The 16,297-nt window shown below is 46.5% G+C and overlaps 1 pseudogene; it reads right to left on the reverse strand.

The window, feature by feature from the left end:
- Nucleotides 1-15,796, reverse strand: part of LOC101639116 — a 62,298-nt pseudogene extending 46,502 nt beyond the window's left edge.
- Between the last annotated feature and the right edge of the window lie 501 nt (nt 15,797-16,297).

Consider the following 16,297-nt stretch of genomic DNA (forward strand, 5'->3'; position numbering starts at 1 on the left):
ACAATAGACAAGTCTCAAAAACCCTAGGGAGGTACACACTCCTTAGGACCTAAAGCCATGTGAGGTCAAATGGGCCACCTTTGCCTAAGAACATCGTTTGGAAGGTTAGAAGGGCCAGGAAGGAAGATGGAATGGAAATGGGACCCAGGACAGGCGTGGGATGGAGGGTGTCATATGGTGGAGACTGCAGTCAATGGCATGAAACAAAATGTGCATGGATCGTTGTATGCCAACTTGATTGGTTCTCCACAGCTTTACCCAACTCACAATTAAACATGTTTAATAAACAAGCAAAATGGAAGCAAAGGGCATTGAGTTGAGGGGGTGAAGAGTCTTAAAAATGAAGCTCCATGGGTTTCCTATCAGTCTGGGGTAGGATGTGAGATGCTTCTTCAAGTTGGGATGTTGGTCATTCCAACAGGGGTCTTATATGGATTCTCCCTTTGTTTCTTCAAGTCAGTGTTTCCAGAGAGAGACTTCCCTAGAACACCCCTCTGCCCCGGTTCTACTAAGCTCCCAGAGACAGCCGAGCAGATCAGGGAGCACAGTTTCTTTCCCATCCAAGTTGAAAAAGCAGCTTGGAAATCTGATGCTTCACAAAGGAATTGTGTACCTTTAGAATTAAAAACCCTCAAATGAACCAGTCATTCAGTAAATGAATATAATGCTTTAAATTCATCATTATTTGTAGACATTCTAGAGCTAGGAGCTAGCTATGGTGCCTGCCCCCTCAAGAGAAAGAAGGCTCCATGGAAGAGTAACAAACGACACAACCCTTGGAGGGGTTTGGAAGCTATAGATTTTGTTGACAGGCTTCCTTGGGAGTGTCCTGACATCCCCTCCACCCCATAAAAAAAAACAAACTCACTGCCATCGAGTTGATTCTGACTCATGTCATGACCCTATAGGACTCGGTAGAATCACCCCTCTGGGTTTCTGAGGCTGTAACTCTTTGGATCTGGTGGTTTCGAACTGCTGACCTTGTGGTTAGCAGCCCAACATGTAACCGCTATGCCACCAGGCCTCCACCCAAGAGTCTTGGTTAATTCTTCTCAGAGATGTTCCATTTGCAGACTTCCCAGGCTTCTCGACTGACACACGATCATCTCCCTTTGGATCAAGATTCAGACCAGAAAAATCAGTGTCAAAATGGCTAGTGGATAAAAGAAAGGTTTCAGAAAGATTCCCTGGACAGACCAGCTCATGATGCTGCAGTGATGACCTGCCTGAATACCTATCTATCCCTGCACCCTCACCCAGAGAGGCTGCTTCGCCCACCCCTGAGGAGCACCTAAGATAAGTGTGCTCCCTCACAGAGGTTGGGGAGCCTGGACCAGGAGTTTCACAATCAGCTTATTGGAGAGGACAGATATGGAGTCAGAGACCTCTCTGTGTCCTCCTCAGAACTTCCTCTTGCTTAATTGATTCTGTCCCAGAGCAGGAGGGCTCACACACAGGCCTGGGCAGGAACCTCTTGTTCAGTCTCCCTGGTCCCAAAGAAGGGGCAGGACCAGCCCTGGTCAGAAGGGATCCTTCCAATAGTTAAATAGATCTCTTTGAGCACATGGCATGGTATGTCACGCTACTTTTCCACCATGTGTCCATCAGTCCTTGTCAGTGGGCATCCAGGGTCCCGAGTCACACAGCTTCCTGCCCTCTTCCCTCCATCTTCCAGAACTCTCCTTTGTCTCTCTCCTACTCACTCCTCTACCTGGAGAGGAAGCATGGCTTCCTATGAATTGATGGAGGAAGTTCTGATCCTTTGCATGAAAAGAAAACCTCCCTTAGGAATATTCAACTCCCCTCAGCACTGAACTTGGACAGTGATGTCTTCATTGGGATTCTCTCCCAGGCAGATTTTGAGAAAGGGGAGGGAAGGGCTTCTAATTTGTCTGCTTACCCCTGGGCGTGGGAGTGGGGTCACTGAAACGGAAGGCCACCATCAGGACACTTTGGGAGCTTTTGTAGAACTAACACTTCAAAGAACGGGAGTGTTCATTATCCCCAGAGTCTGTTTGTCTTCCAGAGACACAGCGTGTCTACATGTGCAGTGCAGACAGACATGTACATAACACAAATGTCAGGCGTCATTTGGGGTCAGACGTGTTCCCTGTCTATCTCTACTCCATCCCCATTACTGGTCACATCTGTTCGCCCGATAAACCGCTTACTCATCCACTCCCATTTTATCCAATCTTAAGCTTCCTTCTAGGACCGGTTCTGATACAACGCTTCCAGGCAACCAGCCCCGGGTTTGGGGAGCTTTCCAGGGGAGCTGTCCACAGATTTAGTGCTGAAACCAGAAATCAGCTATAGGGATGTGATATAGCCACAAAATGTCACTGTCTTTTCCTTCCACGACTGGGAAACTTACTTAATGGCTCAACACAGTCCTTTGGTAGATATTCATCACTTTTGGAGGGCTTGTTTAAATTCCAGGACAGAGAGAGGAGGAGGAGGAGGAGTAAAGATGAAGTAGTTGTTAAGGAGCACCAAGAGTGGTTTTCCAACGGTGCTGTTCCTGGAAACACAGATGCTACTTGAGTTTGAAGAGTCACTGTGGCAGTTACATAATCTGCAGTCAACTTGAGTGAAGGGGTGGAGTCTAGCCTGAGGATTCTAGGAACTCCCGTCTTCCTCCCTGGAGGTGGGACACATACTCTCCCAGAGAGACATTCCTGGTGACAAGCCACATGGAGCTACACTGATGGAGGCCATCACTGAGATTCCTCCACTGCCACTATATCCACAAGACTTTCCACCCACTGGCCTGTGATCTTCCTGCACTTGGTGCCATTGCATGTGCTGCATGAATCTGAAGAGGAATTTACAGACTGGTATCAGACATATGGACTAATATCAGATGCATGGACTTGATATGGACTGGGCTGTTTTCTCGATATACAATTGCTGTTTTATATAAAGCTCTTTCTTATACACGCGTGAGTGTCTCTGAATTTGTTTCTCTAGTCCACCCTAGCACAGTCACCTGTAGTTGTCCAAAGCTCCAGAGTCAAGAGCAGGATGGCTACTCTTCCTCCTGCTTTCCGACCTCTCTCAAGAACTCACAAGAATCTCCTATCAGCAATGCCTAACAGGAACTCAATGGGCAAGACGAGCTGTGGAGGTACAGCCTCCACATTCCTAGCCTTCTGGAGAGCCCTGTAGGGTAGGAATGAGGCTGATGACAGATTACTCCTGGGACTGAGCACAGTGTGCTTTTCAATGTCATCAGATGACAGTGTTTCCGTCATGTGGAGTCAGGTGTCTTTGTTTCATGGATGCAGCAAGGGGGGAGAGGGATACATCAGGACTTGGATCCTGCCAACAAGGCTTGAGTCCCATCCCATCCAAGGACAAGCTATGTCACCTTGGGCAAATACTATGACCTCTCTGAGCTTCAATGACCTCATTTATAAAGTAGGGTGAGACGAGTTCTGAAATTATCAGTCCCTTCAGTTGTTACTGGGAGAAGGACAATTCCAGCTGAATCCCAGCCAGCTCACCTTTGCCCGAGTCACATTTTAGAGTTTCCCAAGGTGTTCCCTGATGCAGAACTCTGGGCTGCATGTGAGTGGGTACCTGGACAGGTGCCTCTCCGTGGCATCACGGGGGCTGTGAGCCTGTGAAGCCATACCAGTTGACACTGTTGGAGGGGTGACACCAAAATGACTTTCTAGAAATGTGTTATGCATGTAGTGTGTCAGGAGAATGTTTTTTTTTTATTATGTTTAAAAAATGTAGTGTGTCAGGAGAAATCTAATTTTATTAAAACATTCCTAGAGTCAATTTCAACAACAAAAACCTTTTTTCCTAAGCCCAGCTTAGGTGTATCCATACCTACAAGTATCAATACCTGTATAACTACAGCTACCACTCTATATTAATTTATTTTTTACCCTTCTAATACACTCCCAACAGAGCTGTCATTATTACCCAATTACAACGATGCTTCAAACCACTTGATTTCTGTCTGTGCCCACCCCCACCCTCAGCCCCACCCCTAAAGCAACATGAACTGTTGTTTTTGTAAATGCTGATCTTTTTAATCATCATTGCTTCGGTCAAGATTTTCTAGTGTTCTAGCTACAATATTGTGGTGATTCATATTTGTGAAAACCTATATCAATAGCTTTTCAAAGAATGAGGTGGAAGTTAAAGGAAAAACAGGGGGGGGGCAGAATAACAAGAGACTTCTACTCAGTTACTAATGATATTGTCATTAATGTAATCTGATGCAGAAAATGTTTGCAACCCTATTTGTTGTTCATATTCATGTATGAATATACAAACCTATTTGTTGTTCATATTCATGTCCAAGGACATCATTTAAGCCATTTACAACTCTGTTTACCACATATGGTTCTATTTTAAAATAGGATCCCCTATTCATGAGGGCGGGTGACACTGAGAAGTACCACACTGGGATGCACCAACCCTTGTGATGCAACCAGGTGCCATGAAGTCTGAAGGCTCAGTAGGAGGCAGAGGATGTGCTGTGCACCATAGAGGACAAGCACCACTGCCTTGTGTGTCGTAAAGTTGATCGGAGAACTGAAGGGCTGGCTAGGTCTGCTTTTGCCTAGGAAGACCAATATCTGTCTACAGTGTGTGGTGGATCAAAACAAAGTATGGATCACATGGGGAAGAAAGGGAATTCCAGAACACTTCATTGGGTGTAGGTGGAACCTGCATATGTACCAAGAGGTAGTCATTTCAACCGGAAACAGAGATACTGCATGGTTTAAAATCAGGAAGGGTGAGTGTCATGGTTGTCTTTCCACCTTGTTAAATCTGTATTCTGAGCAAATCATCTGAGAAGCAGGATTATATGAGGAAGAATGGGACATCAGGTTGGAGGAAGGCTTATGAACAGCCTTCGATATGCAGATGACACAACTTTGCTTTTGAAAGGAAGGAAGATGTGAAGCACTTGCAGATGGAAATCAAAGATTGCAGGCTTCAGTATGAATTTCAACTCAAAAAAAAAAAAAGAACTCCTCAAAACAGAACCAATACACAACATTATGATAAATGGAGAAAAGACTGGAGTTGTCAAAGATTTACTTTAACCTGGATTTCCACAGTCAATGCTCAAGAAATCAAATGGCAGACTGCATTGGGCAAATCATCATCACAAGATCTCTTTTAAATGTTAAAGAGCAAAGATGTCACTTTGAGAACCCAGATGACCCAAGCCATGGTGTTTATAATCCCCTTCTATGCATATGAAAGCCGGGCATTGACTAAGGGCACAGAAGCATTGGTGTGTTTGAATGATGGTGTTCGTGAAGAATATGGAGAGTACCATGGACTGCAGGGCAAATCTGCCTGAAGTACAGCCAGAATGCTCCTTAGACGTGTGGATGGTATGGGGCGGGGAGGGCATGGAGTGGAGACCCAAAGCCCATCTGTAGACCATTGGACATCCCCTTACAGAAGGGTCACAAGGAAGAGAGAAGCCAGTCAGGGTGCAGTATAGCACCTATGAAACATACAACTTTCCTCTAGTTCTTTAATGCATCCTCCCCCCAACTATCATGACCTCAATTCTACCTTACAAATCCAGCTAGACCAGAGCATGTACGCAGGTACAGATATGAGCTCGAAACACAGGGAATCCAGGACAGATAAACCCCTCAGGATCAATGATGAGAAAAGAGATACCAGGAGGATAAGGGGAAGGTGGGGGGAGAAAGGAGGAATTGATCACAAGGATCAATATATAACCCCCTCCCAGGGGGACAAACAACAGAAAAGTGGGGGAAAGGTGACAGAGGATGGTGTAAGATATGAAAATAATAATCTATAACTTATCAAGTTGTTCATGAGGGAGGGAGGGAAAAAATGAGGAGCTGATATCAAGGGCTCAAGTAGGAAAACATGCTTTGAAAATAATGATGGCAACCTATGTACAAACATGCTTGACACAATAGATGAAGATGGATTGTGATAAGAGATGTAAGAGCCCCCAATAAGAGTATTTAATAATTTTTTTAAAAAGAGGTGTGGATGGTGAGACTTTGTCTCACGTGCTTTGGACATGTTGTCAAGAGGGAGAAGTTCCTGAAAAAGGACATAAAGCTTGGTAGAGAGTCAGCAAGAAGGAGGAAGCCTTGAGTTGGAGTCAAGCAATGGCTGCAAAAATGGACTCTCCATAGAAGCGGTTGTGAATGGCCGGGGACCAGGCCAGGCAGGCCCTGTTTCATTCTGTTGGGTTGCTAAGAGTCAAAACCCACTCCGTGGCACCTAACGACAACAGCGTGCTTTTTAAAAGGAGCTGGGAGTTACAGAATCTACTCAATGGCAGTGGATTTGGCTTTGGGTTTGGGATGTTGTAGTAGGTTTAGTGTTGGGCTGTGTGCTCGTTAGGTTTATTGAGCCAACCTGGCCAATGTGGGATTCATTGAAAGGTGGAGAGATAAATTGCTCGATGAGCCTCGCCTTTCTTGTCTCTTGCTCTCTGATGGTTGGACCAGCGTGTGGCTGCCTTAGCCAGTTCTCTGCCTCAGCTGGCAATGCTCACTTCCTGTGAGACCTCCCTGAGGAGAAGTCATATGGACCTACCCTGATGCAGCCATGGGTGCTGGAGAAGCAGCGTGGAGATGCTTACACTGCCACTGGATTCAAAAACGTTCTACCCACCGGCCTGTGATTGTCCTGCATTCAGCATCATTGGGTGTGTTTTGTGAGTTTGAGGAGGACTTTGTAGATCGGTGTCAGACGTATGGGTTAATGTTGGACTTATGGGCTTGGACTGGGTTGGGATACTTTCTTAATGTACACTTACCCTTTAGATAAAACTCTCTCTTAAACAAATGAGTTTCTGTGGATTTGTTTCTCTAGTCTACCCAGGCTAACACATTATCATCAAAGAGCAAGAGACCAGAAAGGTGAGGCTCTCTGAGCCCTTTATCTCTCCACCTTTCAATTAAACGGCCTTTCAATTAATCCCGCATGTGTACATTGGCCAGGTTGACACAATAATCCTAACTATCACAGGCTGCTGAACTCAAGGTTGGCGGTTCAAACTCAACAGCTGCTTCTCAGAAGAAAGATGAGAATGTCTGGTCCCGTAAACATGCCCAGCGTCAGAAACCCAGTGAAGCCCTTCTACTCTGTCCTATAGAGTCATTACAAATCAGAATCGCCGTGATAACAGTGAACTTTTTTGGTGGGCTGCTTGATGAACAGATGTATTCTTAATAGGGAAAAAAAGAAAAAACTAATGTATTTATTAAAAATGTAACCATCATGGTATATACACCGGTCTTTTGTTATACAACTGTATTTTTATGTAGTTCACATTACCCTTTACATGAACTCTTTATGGTTGATGTAGTAATTATGATGTTGATGTTACCTTGATAAATTCCTGGTAAAATGGATGGAAGGCCGTACAAGTACTTTTAATTACTATTGTTCTCTTTTTAATTCTCTAATCACCATAGCATGGCCAGTGGTGGATCCTTTTAGCTCACCTTTTCATCTCTTTCAGTGCCAGCACAGATTTAGATCCATATAAATCTTTTCAACTTTTCAACAATAGCAAAATGTCCCAACCCCATACTGACGAATTGACTTTCCCCTAAGCAAACTAAGAAATAAAACCTCATGAGATCTACTGCAAGGGGCCTGGTTTGCTTTAGAGGACCAGTAGTGGAGACCAAGCCAGAGGCACACAGCAGACTGTCCCCCATACACACGCATGGAAGAACAGGAGACACTGCTGCGGGGTCACTTTAGAGACAAAGCTGGGGCAACACTGGTGTTGAGTTAGCATCAGAGCTTTCATGCTGACCCTTTGAACGTAACTCTGCCCTGATTGTGCGTGTGTCTGGCTCTGCTTTCGCCTTCCTCCGTGATCTTCCGTACGTAGTCCATTACCACTGCTCTGTAGTCATTTTGACATAAAGAGCTAAAGCCCCAATAGGAATTTCGGCAGAGGAGCTGAACAGGTAATCCACAAAGGAGGAGAACCAGAGGGGAAATACAGTGTAAGAAGTCCTAATGTATTACTAGTGAAGTGTATGTAAATCATTGGGTCAGTCAGGATGTTATCAGACTTGCCAGGACTAAGCAGAGGCCACAGTGGACTATTCGTGGGCAGCCCTGGTGTCCTGCGGTTCCTGCATCGTTCATCTCCATAGACGGGCTTCCTCTCCTTCCTCATCTTTTCTGGTTGACTTTCACGTGGCCTATCATGACTTATTAGATTCCTTTAGACGTTTGAGCTTCAGTCTCTGCTGCTTCCTGCCTCCGTTTTATCTGAATTTCCTGCCCTAAAGTTCCCAGACAAATCTAATTAGTCACACTAGTATTTATATGACAGGATGAGACTAGCTTATTGGGACAGTTAGTCCTGTCTACCCTTGATCCAGTCAGATTTGGCCAGATGTCTTGTGGCACAAAACATGGCCCTCTGGAATAAACAGGAGGAACAATCAGGCTTGTGAGATCTGGCCTGTCCCATGTGCTCTGAGAGGTACATTGTGTTTTTGTTTATGTCAGTCTTCTGACTTTTCTTTCCCCACCATGACTGTAAAATGAACAAGCCTTTTTAATAAAAAAATGTCATGGGACAGGAGAGGAAATACCATTACCATTTAGACCCATCTTTAATATATATTTTCAATGATAGGATACTCATTCTTTAGTGAAATCATCCCCCAAACCAATCTCTTCTTTCTTTTAATGAATAACCCAAGACCAGGGTGACTGAGAGCTGTACGCCGTGTGTGTCCCTTAGTGGAGGGGGGATGCTTGGATGGGGATGCTTGGATGGGGCTAAATGACGCGGAATCCCATCCCCTGCTCTGCCTTGGTGTGCTACTCTGGGAAATGGAAAAGAAGTTCCTATTTCATGGCATCTGTGTGAGGATTCTAAGGTTCTGAAAACTGTCATTTTTCTCCTAAGCCACTTTAGTGGCAGGGTTTCCACAAGGCTACTTTTATTTCTCAATCCAGTAAGTGGGATTTTCACAGATTTCCCTGCAGAAGTACTACTGGTTGTGATTTCAGGAGTGATGACCCAGCCCCAATGGAGAGTGTGACAGTGAAATTGCCTTCCTGGGCCCCCAGGATGCATTTGGCCTCCAGGGAGTTGGAGATGGGATTCATGGGCCTATAAATGCAGGTGCTAATAATGATACTTGACACATAGTTGCTCAATAAACAGAAATTATTATTATTTTCTACTAAGATAAATGCAAATAAAATTAAAGTGGGGGGAACACATCTAAATGTTATCAACACAGTTGGTTTTAATCGCCCTTTGGCACAATTTTACTCTGACTTAACTTTTGATGAGGAAATTCCATGTGGAGACTCTGGAGGTATAGCAAGCTTTGCCCTGAAATGCTAACCACAAGGTCAGTAGCTCAAACCCATCGGTCACTCTTCGGAAGAAAGATGAGGCTGCCTGCTCCTGTGAAGATTTAAAGTCTCAGAAACTCAAAGAGGCAGTTCTACCCTGTCCTATAAGGTCACTATGAGCAAGAATCAAGTTGATGGTACTTTTGATTTTTAAAGTGGTGTCGATGGAAGATAATAAATTTTACAGAGTGCTTATCTTATGAGGTTTCTTTCCATCCATAGTATACATGATATAGTGTCATGTAGGAGAGGACTTCAAAAACATCATGGAAATGTTCTATTCCCTTTGAGTTCCTTCCTTCCGAAGCCCTTCTCGGTGGAAGTTAAAACAAACCCATCCCTGGGTTCAAGCCCAGTGAAATAGGACTGCCGAGTGTGTCAGAGCAGAGATGTCCAGGGCCCGGGGTTTTGCCACTGGTGTGTTAGTCCGGGTAGACTAGAGAAACAAATTCATAGACACTCATATGTGTATAAGAAAGAGCTTTATATAAAAGAGCAATTGAATATTGAGAAAACATCCCAGCCCCGTCCAGATCAAGTCCATATGTCCGATATGTCCCATACCAGTCTATACATTCCTCTTCAGATTCACACAGCACATGCAATGATGCTAAAGGCAGGAAGATCACAGGCCAGTGGGTGGAAAGTCTTGTGGATCCAGGGGCGGTGGAGGCATCCCAGTGCTGGCGCGGGTCTCCACATGGCGGCTCTAGTTCCATCAGCATAGCTCCATGTTGACAGGAGATGATGTAACTGCCACAGTGTAACTGGACAACTCTTGTGTATATTTGCTTGCAATTTCCTTACACTTGCCACCTGGAGGATTTTGGAGAACTTCCTACCCATTTTTGGACCATTCCATTTATGGCCTAATGAGCTCACCAACAAAGTGTTTACCTTCTTCTTTTCCCTCACCTTTTAGGGGGAAAAAAATTGCACATTTGTGTCAAAAGAGTAGAGCTATGCCTGAAACCTCAGCCTTTGGAGAGGCAAGCCAGGATTTCAAAAGTCAAAGAAGGAAGGAAATCGCATAAGCTCCCACCCCCTCACAGGCAGAGGGGGAAGCGGACCCCCAGGGCCAGCTTTACCCCGTGCTTCATGGTACTGCCTTCAGCCCCTTCTGGAGCCAGTTGGGAAACGGATGGATGGATGGACACAGAGATTGTCTCATCGCAGGACCACAGCCTCCGGTTCCCAATTCCCCAAATCTAAAAAGGCTCTGAGATGGAAAGATTCATCTGTAGCTCTGTTAAAGAAACCTTGGCCTGGACTGATGGGAGGCTATTTTTAGCCTTTCTTCCACTCTGTGTGAATATTCATAGGTTTGGTGGCAGAAATATTAATGTGTTTGATTACAGGGTGCTTCCCCAGACACCACTAGAGGTGTTTAATAACATAGGGTAGACACATTGAATAGCTTGTGGGGGGCAGGGGGGATAGAAAAGAATGAACGAAATCTGTATTCTGAAATGCATCAGTTTTTGGACAAGGGAGGAGTAACTTGTACTATGAAATCTCAAGCGATGGGGGTTATCTTTCCTTCAGAGTGCTAGCGCAGACTGGGACTGATCTTTCGGTAAGGGGGATGGCAGAAAATGGGAAAGAGGTAACGGTGGTGGCCGGGCAGCATGATAAGCAATGTCACCGGGCTGTGCAGGTGAGGAATGCTGAAAGGGCACATGTGTGGTTGGCATTTGTATTTGGTGGTGACCGATGCTATCCAGCTCATTCCAGTTCTAGGCGCCACCCTTTGATTTTCGGAGTAGAATTGTTCCATTGAGTTTCCAGGCAGTGACCCTTCGAAAGAAGAGCCCCAGGACAATCTCTGAAGGTGCACATTTTCAGTGGGTTCAAGCTGATGGAGGGGTACTGACCTACAAACGTATTGACCACGCTGGAAAACTCAGAAGCCAAGTGCAATTGCTTTAGCTATGTGAAGTTAACTTAGGGTTATACCATAAGCAGCAAAATACTAAATACTTCAACAGGGGGAGTACGTTGATGGCAAATTCCAATGGACAAGACTTTGCACAGGAAGCTGAACGAAACCGAACCAAATTCACTGTCCTGCCGTCAACTGCAGCTCACAGCGACCCTGTAGGACAGAGCAGAACCGGCCCCGGGGGTTCGGAGGTGGTAACTCTTGATGGGAGTAGAAAACCTCATCTTCCTCCCACTGAGCAGTGATGGTTTCGAACTGGGGACCTAGCGGCTAGCAGCCCAGCACATCACCCACCTGCACATGGTGCTGGTGCTTTCTAACTGCCTGAGAATTAGAGAGAGATTGGGTTTACTGCTGGCAAGCTTATGCTGTTAAAATTTCAGACTGGCTCCCAGAGAGGCTATCCCATCTCCAATTTCAAGGAAACGGTGTCCTCTGACTTGAAGACAAAAACATTTCTTTTCATCCCGTAAAAGCAGAGAATTTGATAAAGAAGTTGCCCAGCAAAGAGGGGTTAAAAAAAAAAAGGCTACTAGACCCAAATCAAAACAAATCACTTTTTGCATATTAATCAGGCTCTTGATTGAAACTGTGCTAGCTGCTTAGCGAGAGGAATATTAAAAGTAAAGCACTGCTAATTTAAGCACACCTAATTTTAAAAGCTGTACCTAGAAACACCCCATGGGAGAATCACTTAGATGCATCAGCCACCCGCTTCGTCTGGAGGAAGGAACGTGCCCGGGTTGGGAGTCCCAATGTCATGACTTTTGCTTCCTCGATGTGGGCAGAGAATGAAGCCAGCCATGCCCTGTAATCTGCGGGGCTTTCGCTTGTCATGGGTACCTCCTGGTTGAGACCTGCCTCCCAAAGAAGTCTCCCCTCACCTGTCAGGTTGTTGGCTGTGGTGGTTTGAGTGTTGCTGTGAGGCTGGTCTCAATACCGCCATTAGTTCAAAGACCAGCAAGACCCCTCATGGAGGACAGGTTTCTGTGGAGCCGCCAGACGAAGCCAGTCCAGGAAGAAAGGCCTGGCTACCTAATTCCAAAAACTAGCCAATGAGATGACCCAACAGACTATGGCCCGGTCTAGTGCTGGAAGATGAACCCCTGGGTTGCTAAGTACCGCACAATGCCAACACAATGGGTTCAGACATATCAACAGACATTGAGGTGACATAGGACCAGACAGCATGTCATTCTGTTGTGTGAGGGGGCTCTCAAAAGTTCATGGGACAGTTCCATTATCTTGCGATGACTTTTGTCCAGGAATTTTTTGAAGGCCCCTCCTACTTAAGATCACTGTGAACTGTAACTGACTTGACGGCAACTAATGACAAACAACCCAACTGAGCTAGAAGAGATACCAAGAGAGGAGACCCTGCCATTCGCTGCAGTCCAAGGAACTGCCACGGAGCTTACGCTCCACCTGGCAGGAGTGGGAAGGCCAGCCTTTCCAAGAAGGGAGTCCCATGTAAGCACTCCAGCTCCCTAGCATGTCCTGGAAGGGATCTTCCCAGATCTTCCACACAAACTGTGTGTGTGTGTGTGTGTGTGTGTGTTTTAATTAAGGGAAGGATTGGCAAAGAATTGCAGACAATACTTCAGTCTCTCACTGTCTTTCCTCCTGAAAACAGCCAACTCACTTCCTCTCCACTCCAAAACACATTCAGCCCCATGTCACTCGTGGGCTTCAATTCATCCAGAAGCAGAGCCTCTTGATTTGGAAACCCCTAAGTGACAAAGACCGAGCGTGCCCCTTGCAAATCTAACAGGAGCAAGACACGTCAAAGATCCCTTTTCAGAAAGAGAGGAAAGGCACACAGCAATCCCCAGTTGAGCACAATTTTCAAAATCCCACTGGGCAGAAACTCCTGGGTCAGACCTTAATCCTGGTGGTCTCCGGCTGCTTCCACCACCAGGAACCCTAGTGGTGCAGTAGTTGAGCATTGGACAGTTAGTCTCAAAAACTGAAAGGGGCAGTTCTACGCTGTCCTACTGGGACACTGTGCTAGTTATATAATCACCTGTCAACTTGCAAAAGGGTGGAGTCTAGCCTGTCAATCAGGTCACAGCTTGATGACCTCATTTGGAGGTACCACGGAGATAAATAGCTCACTGAAGGCCAGACACACACTCCCCGTCCCCTTCGACTCCCTGCGAGACATTCCTGTTGACAAGTCACATGGAGCTACTTTGATGCAGCCAGAGCCCTGAGCTGAAGGAGCCACATGGAGACCCACCCGTGCCAGTGCTGAGATGCTTCCACCGCCACTGGATCCACAAGACTTTCCACCCACTGGCCTGTGATCTTCCTGCATGTGCGTCACTGCATGGCTGGCTGTGTGAGTCTAAAGAGGAATTTATGGACTAGTATCAACATGTGGGATAATATCGGACTTATGAACTTGATCTGGACTGGGCTGGGATGTTTTCTTAATGTACAATTACTCTTTGATATAAAGTTACACACTGTCTTACACACACATGAGTCTCTCTGGATTTGTTTCCCTAGTTAACCCAGACGAACACAGACACTATGCGGCAGCATCAACTCGACGGCAGTGAGTCTTGGGCCTTTTGGCACTCCCACCGCCGAGCACGTTTCTCCCCAGTGACATGCTCTGTGTCGCCCATCAGTACATTAAAGAACAGGGGTGGATCTGCCTACGTGCTGACGGGAGAAGGCTGGGTACGCCACGATCTTCTACGTCACCATTTCTTTCCCCCTAGCCTGGCAGAACTTTTAGCAAGGCAACCCTTGCAATCACTTTGGTCACTTTTGAGGACTGTGATTACAATCGATAGTAGGCATCCAAAGCTACACTCCCAATTTATTTTGAGATAAGCTCCCATCGCTCTGGATTTTATTTTCTTTCAGCTGGCCTTTTAAAAAACAACTGTGGAATATGACACACAGAGAGATAAGCATGCAACACACCGTGGCATAGCTCAATACCTTTTTAGAAAGTAAATACCTAGGTCCCACCGCCTAAGTCAAGAAACAACACAGACGCACAGTGGCCCAGAAAGCACCGAATACATACAGCCCTGTCTTTTCGCCTCTCCTCCTCCCTCCTTCTCTGTCCCTCTCCCTGCCCTCTGTAGCCTCCCTTAGCCTTAAAAATCTACTTCTCTTTTTGTTTTTTAAATCATTTTACTGGGGACTCTTGCAGCTATGATAACAATCCATACATCAGTTCTATCAAGCCAACTTGTACAGACGTTGCCACCATCATTTTCAAAACATTTTCTTTCTACTTGAGCCCCTTGATAGCAGCTCCTCTTTATTCCCTCCCTCTCCCACCCTACTACACTGGGGGACCTTTACAATCGACTTCTCTTGGTGTGAAAACCATTTTTCTTGTTTTGTTCTTTTATTATTAATAGTTCAGTCTTTGTCTTTGTGAGACTGCCTTAACCTTGCTGAGTACAATGGCTTCCAAATTTGTCTACGTCATGAGCTGTTTCCCAGTTTCATCAGTGTTCCTTAGAAAGGCACCATGTGCTATTGCACGTATGTGCCAGGTGGCTGTATCCGTCCCTCCACAGACGGGCATTTTGGACGTTTCCATCTTCTTGCTGTGATGGATCGTGCCCTATCACTCTAGATTGTAAAACAGATCATTGAGTACCCAAGGCTTCCGTGGGACCATGTTACTCACAGTCCTTTGGTCAACTCCGTTTTCCTGGTTCTCTGCACCCCTCCCTAAGTGTCTTGAGGCCTGTGCCCCCAACTCTTGAGAGGGTGGCCCTGTGACTCCAGATGCAGCTTTGCCTACTGGCACGGGGAGGTTGCCCTCAGGCGATGCTAGCCAGGCCAGTGTAGGAAAGCCCCGCCCCCTTGCCTCCCAGGCCAATACAGGAAAGCCCCGCCCCCTTGCCTCCAGCTGGAGGACAATTCATGCCCCTGAGCCCCTTGCTGGGGACAGATGGAACAGAGGGCCCATTCTAAGCCTTTTCCCTTCTCTGGCCTGCTGTCCCCACTCCCTCCTTGGACTTTCCTGACAGTCTGTCCTTAAAAGTTATCCCAGGTTATCACACCCACGGCTTCCTGCTCAACCAGGAAAGCCATCCACGAGGTCTGAGACTTCCCTGTGTCGAAGGCAAGTGCTACACTTTGAGAGAATCAGAAACCTCAACCGCATACCCTAGGCTGGTAGGGGGAACCTACTTATTGCAAATCACCCTTTCCGCTGGTCACCTCAGCCGGCCACCAGGAGAGGGCAAAGGAGAATCAGCTAGAACCAGAACAGAGATAATGACCCAGTCCTGCCTGCGTTTCCTTTCTCGGGCTCAATCTAGCACCCAGGTGTGCCTGTGTCAGAGGCCAGGGGCTCTCCCAGTCTCTGTCCTCCCTCCTCTCTCAGGCACAGAACCCTCGAGTGAGCCAGCCTCCACTCCAGCTGGAGGGAGCCATTCGATTGAGTGCCAGCCAGCGGGCGCAGATGAGTATAAGGGATGTGCTTACCTTCTGCGTCATGCCGCCTTCTGCCCATTGCCCAGTGTGGACACAGTAGGGACCAGGACCGTGTGGATAAGTGTCATCCCCGAGGAATGGGGGAGAAAAAAACCACCATGGAAGGGTCTGGGTTCTCGCCATTATGGAGTTACACACAGGATTAGAGAGACCGAAACATCCAGCCATGTAGGTCAAGCTATTTTAAAGTTTCTGTGAGAGCAGTCACACTAATATTCTAAATACTGTCATTCCACAGAGTGTGCAGTGAGATGATTAATTTTCTAATTGTGTGGCGGATAAAGAGAGGCGAGGTCTGATATCTCCCCGGGGGTGGGGGGGAATCTGAGATGAGGAACCACATGATTTGTGGTTTAGGAGAAAACATCTCCAGGGAAAATTGGTGGTGGAGTGGGGAAATGGGAAGGGGAGGCAAGTACCTGGGGCTCCATCCCTCAGGGCCAGTCTGGGGACAGTGTAGGTCACAACACAGGGAGCGAGTTGGTGAAGTTACATTCCCGTGCC

This window comes from Echinops telfairi, unplaced genomic scaffold (assembly GCF_000313985.2).
Source record: "Echinops telfairi isolate 266 unplaced genomic scaffold, ASM31398v2 ScPeMD7_4225;HRSCAF=4972, whole genome shotgun sequence".
Classification (NCBI taxonomy): Eukaryota; Metazoa; Chordata; class Mammalia; order Afrosoricida; family Tenrecidae; genus Echinops; species Echinops telfairi.